The sequence below is a fragment of the Silene latifolia genome, unplaced genomic scaffold (genome assembly GCF_048544455.1).
Source record: "Silene latifolia isolate original U9 population unplaced genomic scaffold, ASM4854445v1 scaffold_119, whole genome shotgun sequence".
Classification (NCBI taxonomy): domain Eukaryota; kingdom Viridiplantae; phylum Streptophyta; class Magnoliopsida; order Caryophyllales; family Caryophyllaceae; genus Silene; species Silene latifolia.
The window spans coordinates 1,259,518-1,272,992 of record NW_027413127.1 but is presented as its reverse complement, the minus strand read 5'-3'; the positions used below and the strand labels follow the sequence as shown (position 1 = coordinate 1,272,992).

Sequence of the window (13,475 nt, the reverse complement as noted above, 5' to 3'; positions counted from 1 at the left end):
TATCATATTTGCTAGGATATTATATGTTAATTTTACCATAAGCTACCATGTCATCTCTGCTAGTTTATTTTGCTGCCATGTCAGCAGTAAACTTAGAGGATTAATATATAGATAGATTCTCTGTAGTACCTTTGATTTCTCCTTTATCACAATCAGACCAACAACATTATCTGATACAAAACAACAGGAGCCGATTATTAGAAAGGGAATATACACAGGCAGACAAGCAAAACGTCATTTGAATGAGGTTTTTCACTAAGCTTCTGGAAAACCCCTCATTAGAGAAACTCAAAACACTACCTTAAATTATGGTACTAACAGAACAGTCTCATTACATGGGTATTAGGGGAAATATGTAAATAACATACAGTATACAAAACGCCCGTGTAAAACCATAGAACGATTTAAACAAGCAGAAGCACCAAGATAGAGAGAAAAACCAGTAGTATCTTGTAATATAAAACCGTTAAAACGGTCTTGTAATGCCTTATACACCTTATTAAATGATAGCATATAAGTACCTATTACCAATATTTTGTATGTTATTTACTTATTTCCCCTAATGCCTTATACACTATCTCATTTTCCAAATCAAAATACTTTGCTAAATCGTATACAGAGTTCAAGTAACTCACCTTCATTTTTAAACCCTCCTAAAGAACACGCTTGTTAGCCTGTGTCCTATAGGTATCATTGAAAACCGGTTGTTAGCGTTTATATTCCAGACACGAAAATAACCATCCAACCCTGTTAAGTAAAAAAGATTTTTAGATAAACATCAATAAACAAAAAACGTTATGCTAAAAGATTCGAGAGAATTGTCCTACACGAAAACAAATGCATACCAGAGGATGCCAATAACGGCCAGTGCGGATGTTTTGCAATCGATCTGATACTTCCACTTATTGGAGGTTGCTCCACAAAATATGCACCTCCTCCTTGATGACGAATATCAACATGACCCATATGTCCAGAACCGGTGCCGAAATAAACGATGTTACCATTATTATCCATTCGGAGTGCAGTTATCGGCGTCCCCGATGCTATGTTGATTGGGATTGAGTTTGGATTATCATTTGTGCGTGTGTCGAAAGTCCAGATCTACAGAATTATATAAATAAGATTATGTGTTATATTTAAAACCGTACTGTAACTTCTCATTTCTTACCTTGGAATGATTGGTCCCAGCAACAAGTATGGTATGATCAGGGCCTCGAAAGGTAACGGCATCCATATTTTGATATGAGAATCTTCTATTTGCAAGGAAACTTGCATTACGAGCCTGTATTAAGCACGAAATAATTAGCAAGATAATTCAATTTTTAATGTTAACCGTTTAAAAGTTGTATATTATTGACTTAATGAATAATTGCATAAGTGTTCCTATTTATACAAAAAAATACTACATGAATCAATTAGGGTATGATTAATACAAAGATAATTAGAGTATGAACACAAAGATGATCTTACGTGGCTTTGTCTACTTGACTTTTTTTAGGATGCTTTTTAATAGTGTTTTATAGATAATAAAAGGTAGAAAAATGACTGACACAGATGAAGTATAATAAAAAAAATAGAAAACAATAATAACAATAATCGTTGCAAAAACACTAACAAATGTAGCAATATCCGTAGCAAAATAATAATAATCGTGGGCAAACGTTTAATAAATTGTGGTCATATACAAAACAATAAATATATGCGTATTGATTAATATTTTTTTTCTTTACGAGTCTATTTTGTCTTTAAGGTCCAGTGCGATCGTAAATTCGGGTTTGCATGACACTTTCGACAACATATCTAGTCCCGTGAATTTCACGGGTAATAAAACTTGTTTTCATCTTAAATCGGTCAAGGGGTTAAAAGAGAGACTTTTTGTATAGAAACAACTTTTATTAATAAAAGTGTAACCTTTGTTGATTGAACTTTTAAATATTTATCTTATGTAACCCTCTAGTACTTTTTACCCAACATTACCCCTTAACCCTACACCACACCACACCCGCATCATAAATACCTAACATTTATTTCCATCAAAAGTTCAGCTTCACTCTCACTTCCTCCTCAAGTACAGTTTCACCCTCACTTCCTCCTCCTCCTGCTAAAGTTCATCAAGAGTGCTTCACAAGTCAAAATGATCTTCACTACTGATTCCGTCGGGAGGGTCATTAGTAGGATTTTTTTTTTTTTTTTTAAAAAAATTTATTTTTCTATCAATTTATCTTGATTTCCCTTTATTTCGCATTTAATTTTTGATGTTTTTGTAGGTATGAAAGACGACGGTAATATTGTCAATATATGGGGAAACTCAAATTATAAGAAGGCTATTGTCAGTGCAAATTTGGAAGATAGTTTTGGTCCCGTACGTCTCTAACCTATCTTATTCACTTTTTTTTGGCCTAAAATAGTAATATTTGTCTTAAATCCGGTAAAATAGTTCACTTTTTTTTTGCTTAAAATAGTAATACTTGTCTTAAATCCGGTAAAATAATTTATTTTTTTGCTTAAAATAGTAATATTTGTCTTAAATCCGGTAAAATAGTTCACTTTTTTTTGCTTAAAATAGTAATATTTGTCTTAAATCCGGTAAAATAATTTATTTTTTTGCTTAAAATAGAAATATTGTCGGACAAGACAATATAATCGGGTAAAATGGGTATAGTCAATGCCATACTACATTCGAATTTTATAGGTTGAATATCATCAATGTTTGTTTAAGTTAGTTTTATAATTAGTTAGAACTAGAACGAAAGAAGTATATCTTTCGTCACAATTGAAGTAGTCGAACAAGAAGTAGACAGGTTTGTTGATGACCCGACATGACCTTTAATCGACTGATGGAACCAGCTATTGATCCGACACAACCCAACCATGCTTTGACCCGAACGATTTGTTGTAATTAGGGTTCAATCTGATCGTTGTAGGCAGTCGGAAAACTACTACTTTCTCGTAGTGCCTGTAAACAACCCGATTGCCACCTTAAGTCTAGGGTATATGAGTCTCTCTCTTTTTAACAAAACAAATTATAAATTTTAATTTCTTCATTAGAATATAGGAGTAGTTTTTAGGAGATCACTTGGTTACAACAGGAACATCAGATACAATCTCCTTCTTCAAAGGAAATACCTGCTCAAAAAACTCAGCATCTCTAGCCTCAGATATAGACCTGTCACTTAAAGACAAAAACCTATATGCAGAACTGTTTTGAGCATAACCAATGAAAACACAGTCATAAGTCTTAGGTCCAATGGTTGGCCTCCTAAAGCTAGGCAAGCCTACTTTAGCCAAACACCCCCACACTTTAAGGTAACTTAAGTTGGGAGCATAACCTTTCCATAACTCGTAGGGTGTCTTGTCTAATTTCTTATGAGGTACCCTGTTAAGAATATGACAAGCTGAAAGTACCGCTTCCCCCTACATATCATCAGAAAGGCCAGAACTTAAAAGCATAGCATTCATCATTTCTTTCAAAGTTCTATTTTTACATTCAGCTACACCATTCGATTGAGGTAAGTATGGTGGGCTCTTTTCATGTATTAAACCATTTTTCTCACAAAAATCTACTAAATAACCAGAGCCATACTCTCCTCCTCGATCGGACCTGACTCTTTTAATCTTCCTATCAAGCTGAATTTCTACCTCAGTTTTGAACTTTATAAACATGTCCTCAGCTTCACTTTTATTTCTAAGCAAATATACTTTGGTATATCTAGAAAAATCATCAATAAATGTGACATAATAATGTTTACCACCTCTGCTCATGGTGTTTTTGAAGTCAGCTAGGTCGGTGTGAATTAACTCAAGAAGACTCGTTTGTCTAGTTGTAACAGGTCTACTAGGTTTCTTAGCAAATTTGGCCTCGACACAACTAGGACACTTCTCATGAGTTTCTGAAGACAACGAAGGAATAAGCGACGTAGATTTGAGCCTTTTAATCGAATCAACATTCACATGACCTAATCTACCATGCCAAACATCAATAGACTCAGCAATATAAGCAGAAGTAGAAGCATTATTATTAATGATAGGAGAATCAACATTCAAAACAAATAAACCCCCACAGAGATAACCCTTGCCCACAAAATCCCCATTGCGCGACATTACAAACTTGTCAGCCTCAAAAACAAGTTTCACACCAGCTTTGTTTAGCAAGGCACCAGACACGAGGTTTCGACGCAAAGTAGGAACATACAAAACATTATTTAAAGCAAGAGTTTTCCCTGAGGTTAGTTTGAGAAAGATCTTGCCTTTGCCGGATAACAAAGAGAAGAAGAGTTACCCATGTAGACACATTCACCATCAAAGAACATCTTCGAATTCAAGAAAGAGATCCTTGTTAGCACAAAGATGCCTTGAAGCCCCTGTATCCAGAATCCAATCACTAGCATTTGCAACCAGATTAGCCTCAACCACTACAACAGCGATAATATCATCCTTTTCGGCAACATTAGCTTCAGCAGCAACTTTCTTTTGAGGACACTGATAAGCTTTGTGACCCGTTTTCCCACAAACATAGCATACCAGATTTGGTTTCTGAATCTTTGAGGCAGGTTTGGTGAATTTCCCTTGACCAACTTTCTTAGCATTCTGACCCTTGGATTGACCCTGACCAGCTTTAGCCTTTCCCTTACCCTTGAACCTATCTTCTTTTGAAGACCCACCAGTTTCAACGAGATTGGCTTTGACAGTAGTAAGAGACAATTGGACTGAATTATCTTTCAGACGATTAGCTTCTTCAGTCCTCATGTGGCCTACCAGTTCTTGAAGGGACAAATCCTTTTTCTTATGTTTCAAATGATTCCTATATTCATTCCAGGAAGGGGGAAATTTTTCTAGCAAAACATTGGCCAAAAATATTTCATCTAGTTTCATTCTCTCATTAGTGACATCAGCACACAAGTTCTCATAAACATGAACTTGCTCCATAATTGGTTTGTCATCTACCATTTGAAACCCAAGCCACTGCCCGACAACATATTTTTTCTTACCCGCATCGTCAGTCCCATATTTTTTCTCTAACAACTCCCATATGGTTTTAGCAGATTTATGAACCGAAAATAAGTCAAAGAGGGTATTCGACATATGAGTAAGGAGATGGAACTTAGCAGTTTTTTTATCCTTATCATGTTTCTTAATTGACTCCTCATTCGACTTAACAAAGAATGATTTAAGGTGGGGTAGTTTCTACACTAGCAAATGTTACAAGACAGAGGGTCGAAAAATAAAACATAGTCGATTTCTAATTGTTCAAAATACATAAGCAGTTTCTGAGACCATCTTTTGTAGTTCATACCGTCTAAGGGTTCCAATTTCGACAATTTAGACAGGATTTTGTTTGAGATGGCAGCCATTGTTACGACAAAAATAATAGTTTTCAAATTGTTGGAATGATAATTCGTAACAATGGAAATCCGACAGAAAAAATAGGGAAAGATGAAACAGAAAAAGACTTATCGTAAGAGATATGCAAAGGCTTGAGTGGTATAAAGCCACCGACTTGAAAACTATTACGCACGATCATGGTGGATATCGTCTCTCGCCGTAGTTCCCCAAGGTTAACACTCGACCTTCGAACCGCACCACCGAAGTAAGAAGACTTTGGAACGGAATGAAACTACACCTTAACATTTTCGAGAGAATAGAAGAAGAGAAAGGAATTGTGTGTATTTCTCGTGTGTAAAATGAGGAGGTAAGTCGCTCTATTTATAGTCGAAAATAGAAGCGCTTAGGAGCCAAAAAACGCTCCAAATAAACACAATTAAGGCGTAATAATCGCCCTTAATTGCAGCAATTAACATACAGATTTGACTGACTGCTATTACTCCTATATACACTGAATGTGGACAAGCCCACATCACACAAGACCAAAAAGGTAAAAGAGGGCCTTTGGCCCGCACCACAGGTGCTCTACCCAAACCCGAGCCCGAGCCCGAGCTAGGCCGGGCGCGCGCGCGCGTGTGTGTTTGGACCCAAACCCACATGCCCAACACTCACCACAAAAACCTCCTTGGACCAATCTCTTACTCCATCAAGTGAAGGAAGCCTTATAAATATCAAAACATTGATGTTCCCCACCAATGTGGGATAAAAGGCAAAGAGAGGAAATTTGCTTTTCAAGACAACACTCCAACAAAATTGACCTACAATCTTATGTTTAAACATAGAGTTGTATGTATAATAGAAATTAGAAGTGATTTTAGTCTTCCTAATTTCGGGCATTCCGGTCCGGATCGGAAAATACCGGACCGAAAACCGGAATGCTAGAAAATGGTGGACTAGAGACCGAGACCAGAATTCTTAATATCGATTCCGGTCCACTAAATTCCGGTCCGGTCCATTTTCCCGGTGCGGACTGGATTATGCCCATCCCTAAATACGAGTATTTGACTAACCTCGATGAGGAAGCAATCTAACCGCATTTTGGCGCCAAAATGTCCCTCACCAATCTCTCTCCACTTTCGAATTGTCCCGCCAATCTTCACTCATCATTAAACAACTATCGCTTTCTCTCTCTAACCACCATTTAGAGGATAAAATCGTCTTACACAATAATTACCGTCACTAAAAAATGCCTGCCATAGGGCCCATACCTACACACGCCAGGTCAGCATTTTCCGGCGACACCGCCATCGATAAAATCAGCTTAACAACGCCGCCGAAGAGGCGGCTGAGATCAAATTCTACCGTCGACGATGAAATTCCGTCTATTTCTCCAGCGACATGGAAGTCTCCTCGCCGGTGTATCAACAGTACTCCAACATCTCCCTCTACTGTTAGTTCCTTTCATTTTATCCATTTATTTTTAATTATTTTTGATTTAATTGGAAATAATGATGTATAATGATGTTTATTTTGTTCAAATTGTAGGGAATTGATTCAATTGACAAGGAATTCAATGAGAAATTGGTAACGCTGAGCAGATCGCCGCTTAAGAAATCTTCCGATAATTTATTTCCTAAGCCGAAATGGAATCCTAGAGGTACTTCCTCCGTCTCAGTCAATTGTTTACGTTTTTATTATTTTTGTGAGAGAGGTCTTAATTAAAGTTAAATTTCTTTTTTGAATTGATTTAGTATTTCCGCTTTTAATGGAGCCAAAGACTCGTTATCTTTTAGTTCAGCCTATGATGAATTAATAATACTGAACAACTCACGAAGCTAGTTGCGCATTTATAAGAAGTATAAATCATTTGATTCGATATGATATGCAGTTGCATTTGATGTATTGAGGTCATGTTGTTGCTGTTGTTGATTCGATATGTGAAATATACGGATTGTTCGAGTTATGATGTTGTAAGGCAGAATAACTCAGTATACTAACTACCTTGTTTTTGTAAGAAGTTAGAAGTCATTTGATACGATTTTTAATGCAATTTAATTTTCGGCTCATTTGGAAAAATATGTATATTTTGATTCCGCTTGCCTTAAGTTTACGATTGCCTTTGAGGTATTGAGGTAATGTTGTTGTCGTTGGATATTAAGTAGTGATGTTTGGGGATATGATATGTGAAATACACAGACGCGGAGCAGATGAAAAAGGTGAAAGAGGCATTGCATGTTTCGACTCCACCTTGTAGTGTGGTGTGTAGAGAAGAAGAGCTGAAGAAGGTTCTAGACTTTTGCAAAGGCAGTGTAGAGAAGGGGAAATCGGGCAGTTTGTATGTATGCGGGTGTCCTGGTACCGGAAAGACAATGGTTATGGACAAAGTTAAGCAAACTTTGTTTAGTTGGTCTACTGAAGTGAGTTTATTCTACAGCATTCCCTGAATTCATATGTTCATTTTGTTTCTCTAGGTTCATTTTGTGGCGAATCAATTCAAATGCTTAGAACAGTTATAGATTTGAATGCTGTTTCAATAATTGTGATGAATATGGTTCAACTTACTATGTGTGTTCATCTAATTATGCTTTACGAATGTTGGGATTATGTTGAAGTTTTAAATAAATGAAGCATTGTCCAACATTGGTAGACGTAGACTGTTGAGGCACTGAGACGAGTTTCTAATATGGTGGACTACCCCTATAATCGTAAATTATCCATTGATTTTATGATGAAATCTCACCTTATGGCTGAAATTCTAAACTATTTGCTCAATTTGTTCGCGTCAAGGTCTTAACTCCAAAATCTTGCATTGTGCTAATTTTCGACATCTTTTTCTCCTAGCAGATAAATGTACAACACCCAGATGTCTTGTATATGAATTGTACTTCTTTAACCAAGTCCTCTGAGATCTTCACAAAGGTATGATGCTTTTCCAAACATGACTTGCTTTTTAGATTTTCCTTGTTAGACATTTCTTCTGAAATGTTTGTATTTCTCGTGTGCAGATATTTCAGCATATACAACCAAAGAGAAAACTCAATGGTTCGACGTCTGCCCTGAAACACATACAAAATCTATATGCACAAGAAGGGCAGTTGCCAGATAAGAAGATGCTGTAAGAGGCTTACTTAGTTACTTGTGATCTTGTACATGAACATGTAAAAATGTATGCTCAAATCTGTTCCTTTATTTTATTGCATCAGGGTGTTAATTATTGATGAGCTTGACTACCTTATCACGAGTGATCGTGAAGTGCTGCACGAGCTATTTATGCTTACTATGATGCCATTTTCAAGATGTATCTTAATAGGTATCGTTGAAATTAAATCATTGTTGAGAGTCTTTAATTTGCTTGCATGTTTGTACTAAGCTTTTTAATGTTCCAGATCGCTTTAAGTTTGCCAGATTGCTCTCATGCTGTTTGCCTTGTTTCAGGAATCGCTAATGCAATAGATCTAGCTGAACGGTTTCTTCCTAGATTGCAGTCATTGAACTGTAAGCTCTTATCTTTGATCACAATGCTATTATTTGATAAGTGTCATTGCTCATCTAATGTTCAGATCCATGCACTGAGCCGACTGTTGTATGTTCGAAGTTCATCTATTGCTACTTACTGACCTGATCGTCTGATCTATCTCTGTTATCAATGATGCCAACGCAAGTAAGCAATATGGAGTGTGATCTAGCAATAACCGTTGGGAAGTGACTTCTAGTACAAGAGATGAGGACTAAAAGACTTTTTTTCAAAAATAGGGTTTAAAATCAAAGAAATTAACAAAATGGGGGTTTGTTGAAAGTTATTACCCAAAATGGGTCCACGTCACACCCGAAGCTAGACTCGTATCCAAATCGCTTTCCCCCAAAGCGGCTACATCTTGGGTGACTTGAAAATACAGTCGCTTTTAAGGGCTTGTGATTTTAGCCCAAGTCGCTCTGGGGCCCAGCGACTTCACTAAATTAGTTTTTGCAATAAAAAAATAAATAATGTTGCTGGAGAGAGTCGAACCCACGACTTCTTCCACTTAAAATCCATGCCCAAACCATCAGGCTTAGGAAATCATTGTGATATAATTAGGCATTTAATGACAAATTTAATGTAAATGAACACAATGACAATTAAATAATCTTACTAAATGTTTAAGTACTAAACTTAACAACATAGCTACGCTTGTTCTATTGGTTGTACACATTACAACCCATATTTGCGCGGAAGGTCTGCGGTTCGATTCGAACTAGCTTCTTTTTTGATTTTTTGGGCCTTTAACTATGGTCGCTCGGTGGCTGAGCGACTTAACGGAAAACCGCTCTCCGACGGAGCGACTTGTTTCTGAACCTGTTTTTCAGATATACCGATTCTACGTGGACCCATTTTGAGTAATAACTTTCAATTCAACCCTATTTTGTTAATTTCTTTTGTTTTAAGCCTTATATTAGAAAAAATTCAGAGATGAGACCTTGAGAGTTATGGTTTAATGTCAAGAAAATGGCGTGTTTTTGTGTAAGAAAATAATACTGTGTTCTCTCCCCATATCTTTCTGATTTCTTTGAACTCTGGTGCCAGGTAAACCTGCAGTGTTAACAATCGTGCTTACACAAAAGACCAAATTCGAAGGATTCTTCAGGACAGGCTAATGGTTAGTGCTTTCTTTTGTGTTCGCCAAATGCTGATCATCAGAAAAGGTTAAAAAGCCTTGGAGAAGCTCAGACAACTTTCTCTTAACACCATTCTATGTTTTCTGAGCAGGCACTTCCTAACCGAGTCTTCAACCTCAAGCCTTGCATCTTTGCTCAAGAGTGAGTATTCTGACTTCCTGAATTTTTTTTTCTTGGCATATATGGAGTTCACCTCGAGCTATTTAATGTCAGATGTGGAACTCTTAACCACAAACTGTACTGTCAAATGTAACCCACAAGTTGAATGTAGTTCTACTTAACCTAGGCATTAGTCAATTCCCATATAGAACATATTCGAGACTACAAAAAAAATTTCTCTTCTTAAGCCCTGTCGTTTTGGAAACATATAGAAGTGTTGAGTTGCTGACTGGTTCAAAAATTATCTCAAATATTCATTTTGATGACAGAAAGTTGCTACTGCATCTGGAGATATGAGAAAAGATGTATGTGTGTGCCGGTATGTCATATGTGACCCTTTCTTCTGACTCTTCAATACATTGCACCTGTTGGTCATATGTGCGGCGTATCTTGCAGCATTTAAAAAAAATCCGATTTCCGGTAAATGAGTATGTGTTGCTTAAGCAATTAGGGAATATTGCCTGTCATTTGTTCTGTTTTATGACTTTAAGCCGACTTTTAAATAAAAGTAATTGACGCGCTCAAGTTCTGTTTTATGACTTTAAGCCGACTTTTAAATAAAAGTAATTGACGCGCTCAAGTACCCAACCATGAGACATCTGAGGCATGATGCTCAGTCTTATTTTTTACTTACATCAGCAGTGCGATTGGGGTATTAGAATCCGAGATGAAAGAAACTGCCAGTGATGTCAATATATTATCGGCTGAAGATGTTTCCTCTGACCAAGTAAATATTCCAGCAGCTCCAGTTTCTCGAGAGATAGATGTCGCAAGTCCTCAAATAGTCTTCGACTCTGATGTCTCATTCTTTTTTTTTTTTTTTTTTTTTTTTCTGTAGTGTATCATTGAAATTCATCTGAGATAAAGAACTGCACAATTTGATAAAATTGACTCTTTTGTGGCTAGCTGCTCTTATGGTGTTCTGACTGTTGTGAAGTCATTAGTGTAACACAACATTCTCAAGTTCAGTAGGATAGTTTTACGCATTCAAATTGTCGCCTAGTCTTCAGTAGCTCGCTGTAGCTAAGTCATTTTTAGTTGTAATTGTGGATGCTTAGTTATTTCCTTGTCTTACAAACAAAGTTCATCTTGCACATGCACAGATATGACGTAAACCTTTCTTTATTATCACAGGTACAAATCCATCATATGGCAATTGCTTTGTCGAAGACCTATAAATCCCCTGTAGTAGAGACCATTCAGTCTCTTCCTCAACATCAGCAGGTCACTTAGATGATCTAATTCACAATTTTATCGTTGCAGTTTTTTCCCAAAGATGTCACTCATTGGATATCTCTAAAAACTTATCATATAGCATGTGACAGTTCGGGTTTAATGTAACAATGGCCCAACAAGTCTGACTTCCTGTATTTTTTTCTGGGCATATATGGAGTTCACCTCTTGCTATTTCATGTAGTTCTAGTTGAGGTAGGCGTTAGTCAGTCCCGGATAGAACATATATATTTGAGACTCCAAAAAAGATTTCTCTTCTTAAGCCTCATCTTACTGAAACATATGGAAGTGCTGACAAAATTATCTGAAATCCATTTTGATGACAGAAAGTTGCTGCTGCATCTGGATATATGAGAAAAGCTCTGTGTGCGCGCCGGTGTGTAACACATTTTCTGACTCTTCAATACATTGCTTGCAGCATTTAGAAAAGAAAAAAAAAATTGATATAGGGAAAGTGAGTATATCTGTGAGTCCCTGTCCTATTTTCATGTCCCATCTGTTGCTTAAGCAATCACAGATCATTGCCTGCCATTTGTTCAGTTTTCTGACTTAAACCCGACTTTTTAAATAAAAGTAATTAACTCACTCAAGTACCCAACCGTGAGACATCTAAGTCATGATTCTCACTGATATCTCACTCTATTTTCTGTAGTGTATTCACCTGAGATAAGGGACTGAATTGTTTGATCAAATGGACTCTTTTGTGGCTCGCTGAACTGTTTGATCAAATTTATTCTGTTGTGGCTCGCTGTTCTTATCGTATTATCACTGTTGTGAAGTCATTAGTGTAATGCAACATTCTGACATGCACTAGGATAGTTTTATGCATTCAAATTGTCGAAGACATATAAATCCCCCGTAGTAGAGACCATTCAGTCTCTTACGCAACATCAGCAGGTAACTTAGATGATCTAATTCACAATTTTGTCATTGCAATTTTTTCCTAGAGATGTCACTCATTTGGCAGGACCCTATAAATAATCATATAGCATGTTTAGGGTTTAATGTTACTGATAGATGAACCAACTCAACCAAAACCTTAAGGTGATGGTTGAGGCCCAACTATTATAAATATTCCTATTACGCTCCCTCACTCAAATGCCCGTTGGGCTTGAAGAGTGGTTAGTTGTGCACCGGCTCCCCCGTACCGTGTGCTGGGTTTGAAGAGTGGTTAGTTGTGCACCGGCTCCCCCGTACCATGTGCTGGGTTTCCAGCTCGAGTTTTTTAGGAGTTTTGAGGTTGCCAGGATTTGAACCCGTGACCTTCGGTCACACTGGCTCTGATACCATGATAGATGAACCATCTCAACCAAAACCTTAAGGTTATTGAGGCCCAACTATTATAAATATTCTTATTACGTTGAGGCCCAACTATTATAAATATTCCTATTAATTACGATGGCCATTGGGTGGTGTAAGTCATGCGTTCCAACACGTATAGTTAGGTACTTAGCATACGCAACCAGTGGCGACATAGTTTTTCTTATTTTCTTGACTTGTTCTTGCAGTAATTTATAATTTGGGTTTGGTTACACAGGGTTGTTGAAGTTTGTTAGGTCTTAAAATGGCGAAAAAGTAAGCATGAAAGTTGATGCAGCGGAGGTTGCACTGCAGGTCTACCCTGGCAAACTTTACATTTGTCATTTTTTTTTTTTAGTTGGGGTATGGAAAAAGAACAACTTGGCTGAGTAATAATTCATCGCATAATTTATTAATTTATGGGCAGTACAGTCAAGTTTACCGACAGAGGACCCTTCTTCTTTGTCTTTTCTTCAATTCCTCACAAGCACAGGTCGTGCATGCCGGCTGACCGGCTACCGGTTCCCCACCTGGCAGCGAGATATCTTTAGTTTTTCTTCCTTTCTTCTCTTCAAAATGGTTAAGTACTTGGAGGGGTTCCCTGCCGGTTAGCCGGCTTGCTGGAAGAGAACTCTTCTTCAATGTTTTCTCCTCTTTTTCTTCTCATGCTAACATAAGCCAACGTCCGTGCTTGCTCCTTATTCCGCTTTGCCTCTTCCTAGGCCTATTCCCTACAAGATGAGACGGGAATTCATAGCATGGGATCACATGGAATAAAGGGGTAAAATGCAAGTGAATCGGAGATAAAA

At 37.2% G+C, this 13,475-nt stretch overlaps 1 pseudogene; it reads left to right on the top strand.

The window, feature by feature from the left end:
* The first annotated feature begins 6,432 nt into the window (after positions 1-6,432).
* LOC141637487 (cell division control protein 6 homolog B-like) lies at positions 6,433-11,687 on the top strand (annotated as a pseudogene).
* The last annotated feature ends 1,788 nt before the right edge of the window (positions 11,688-13,475 follow it).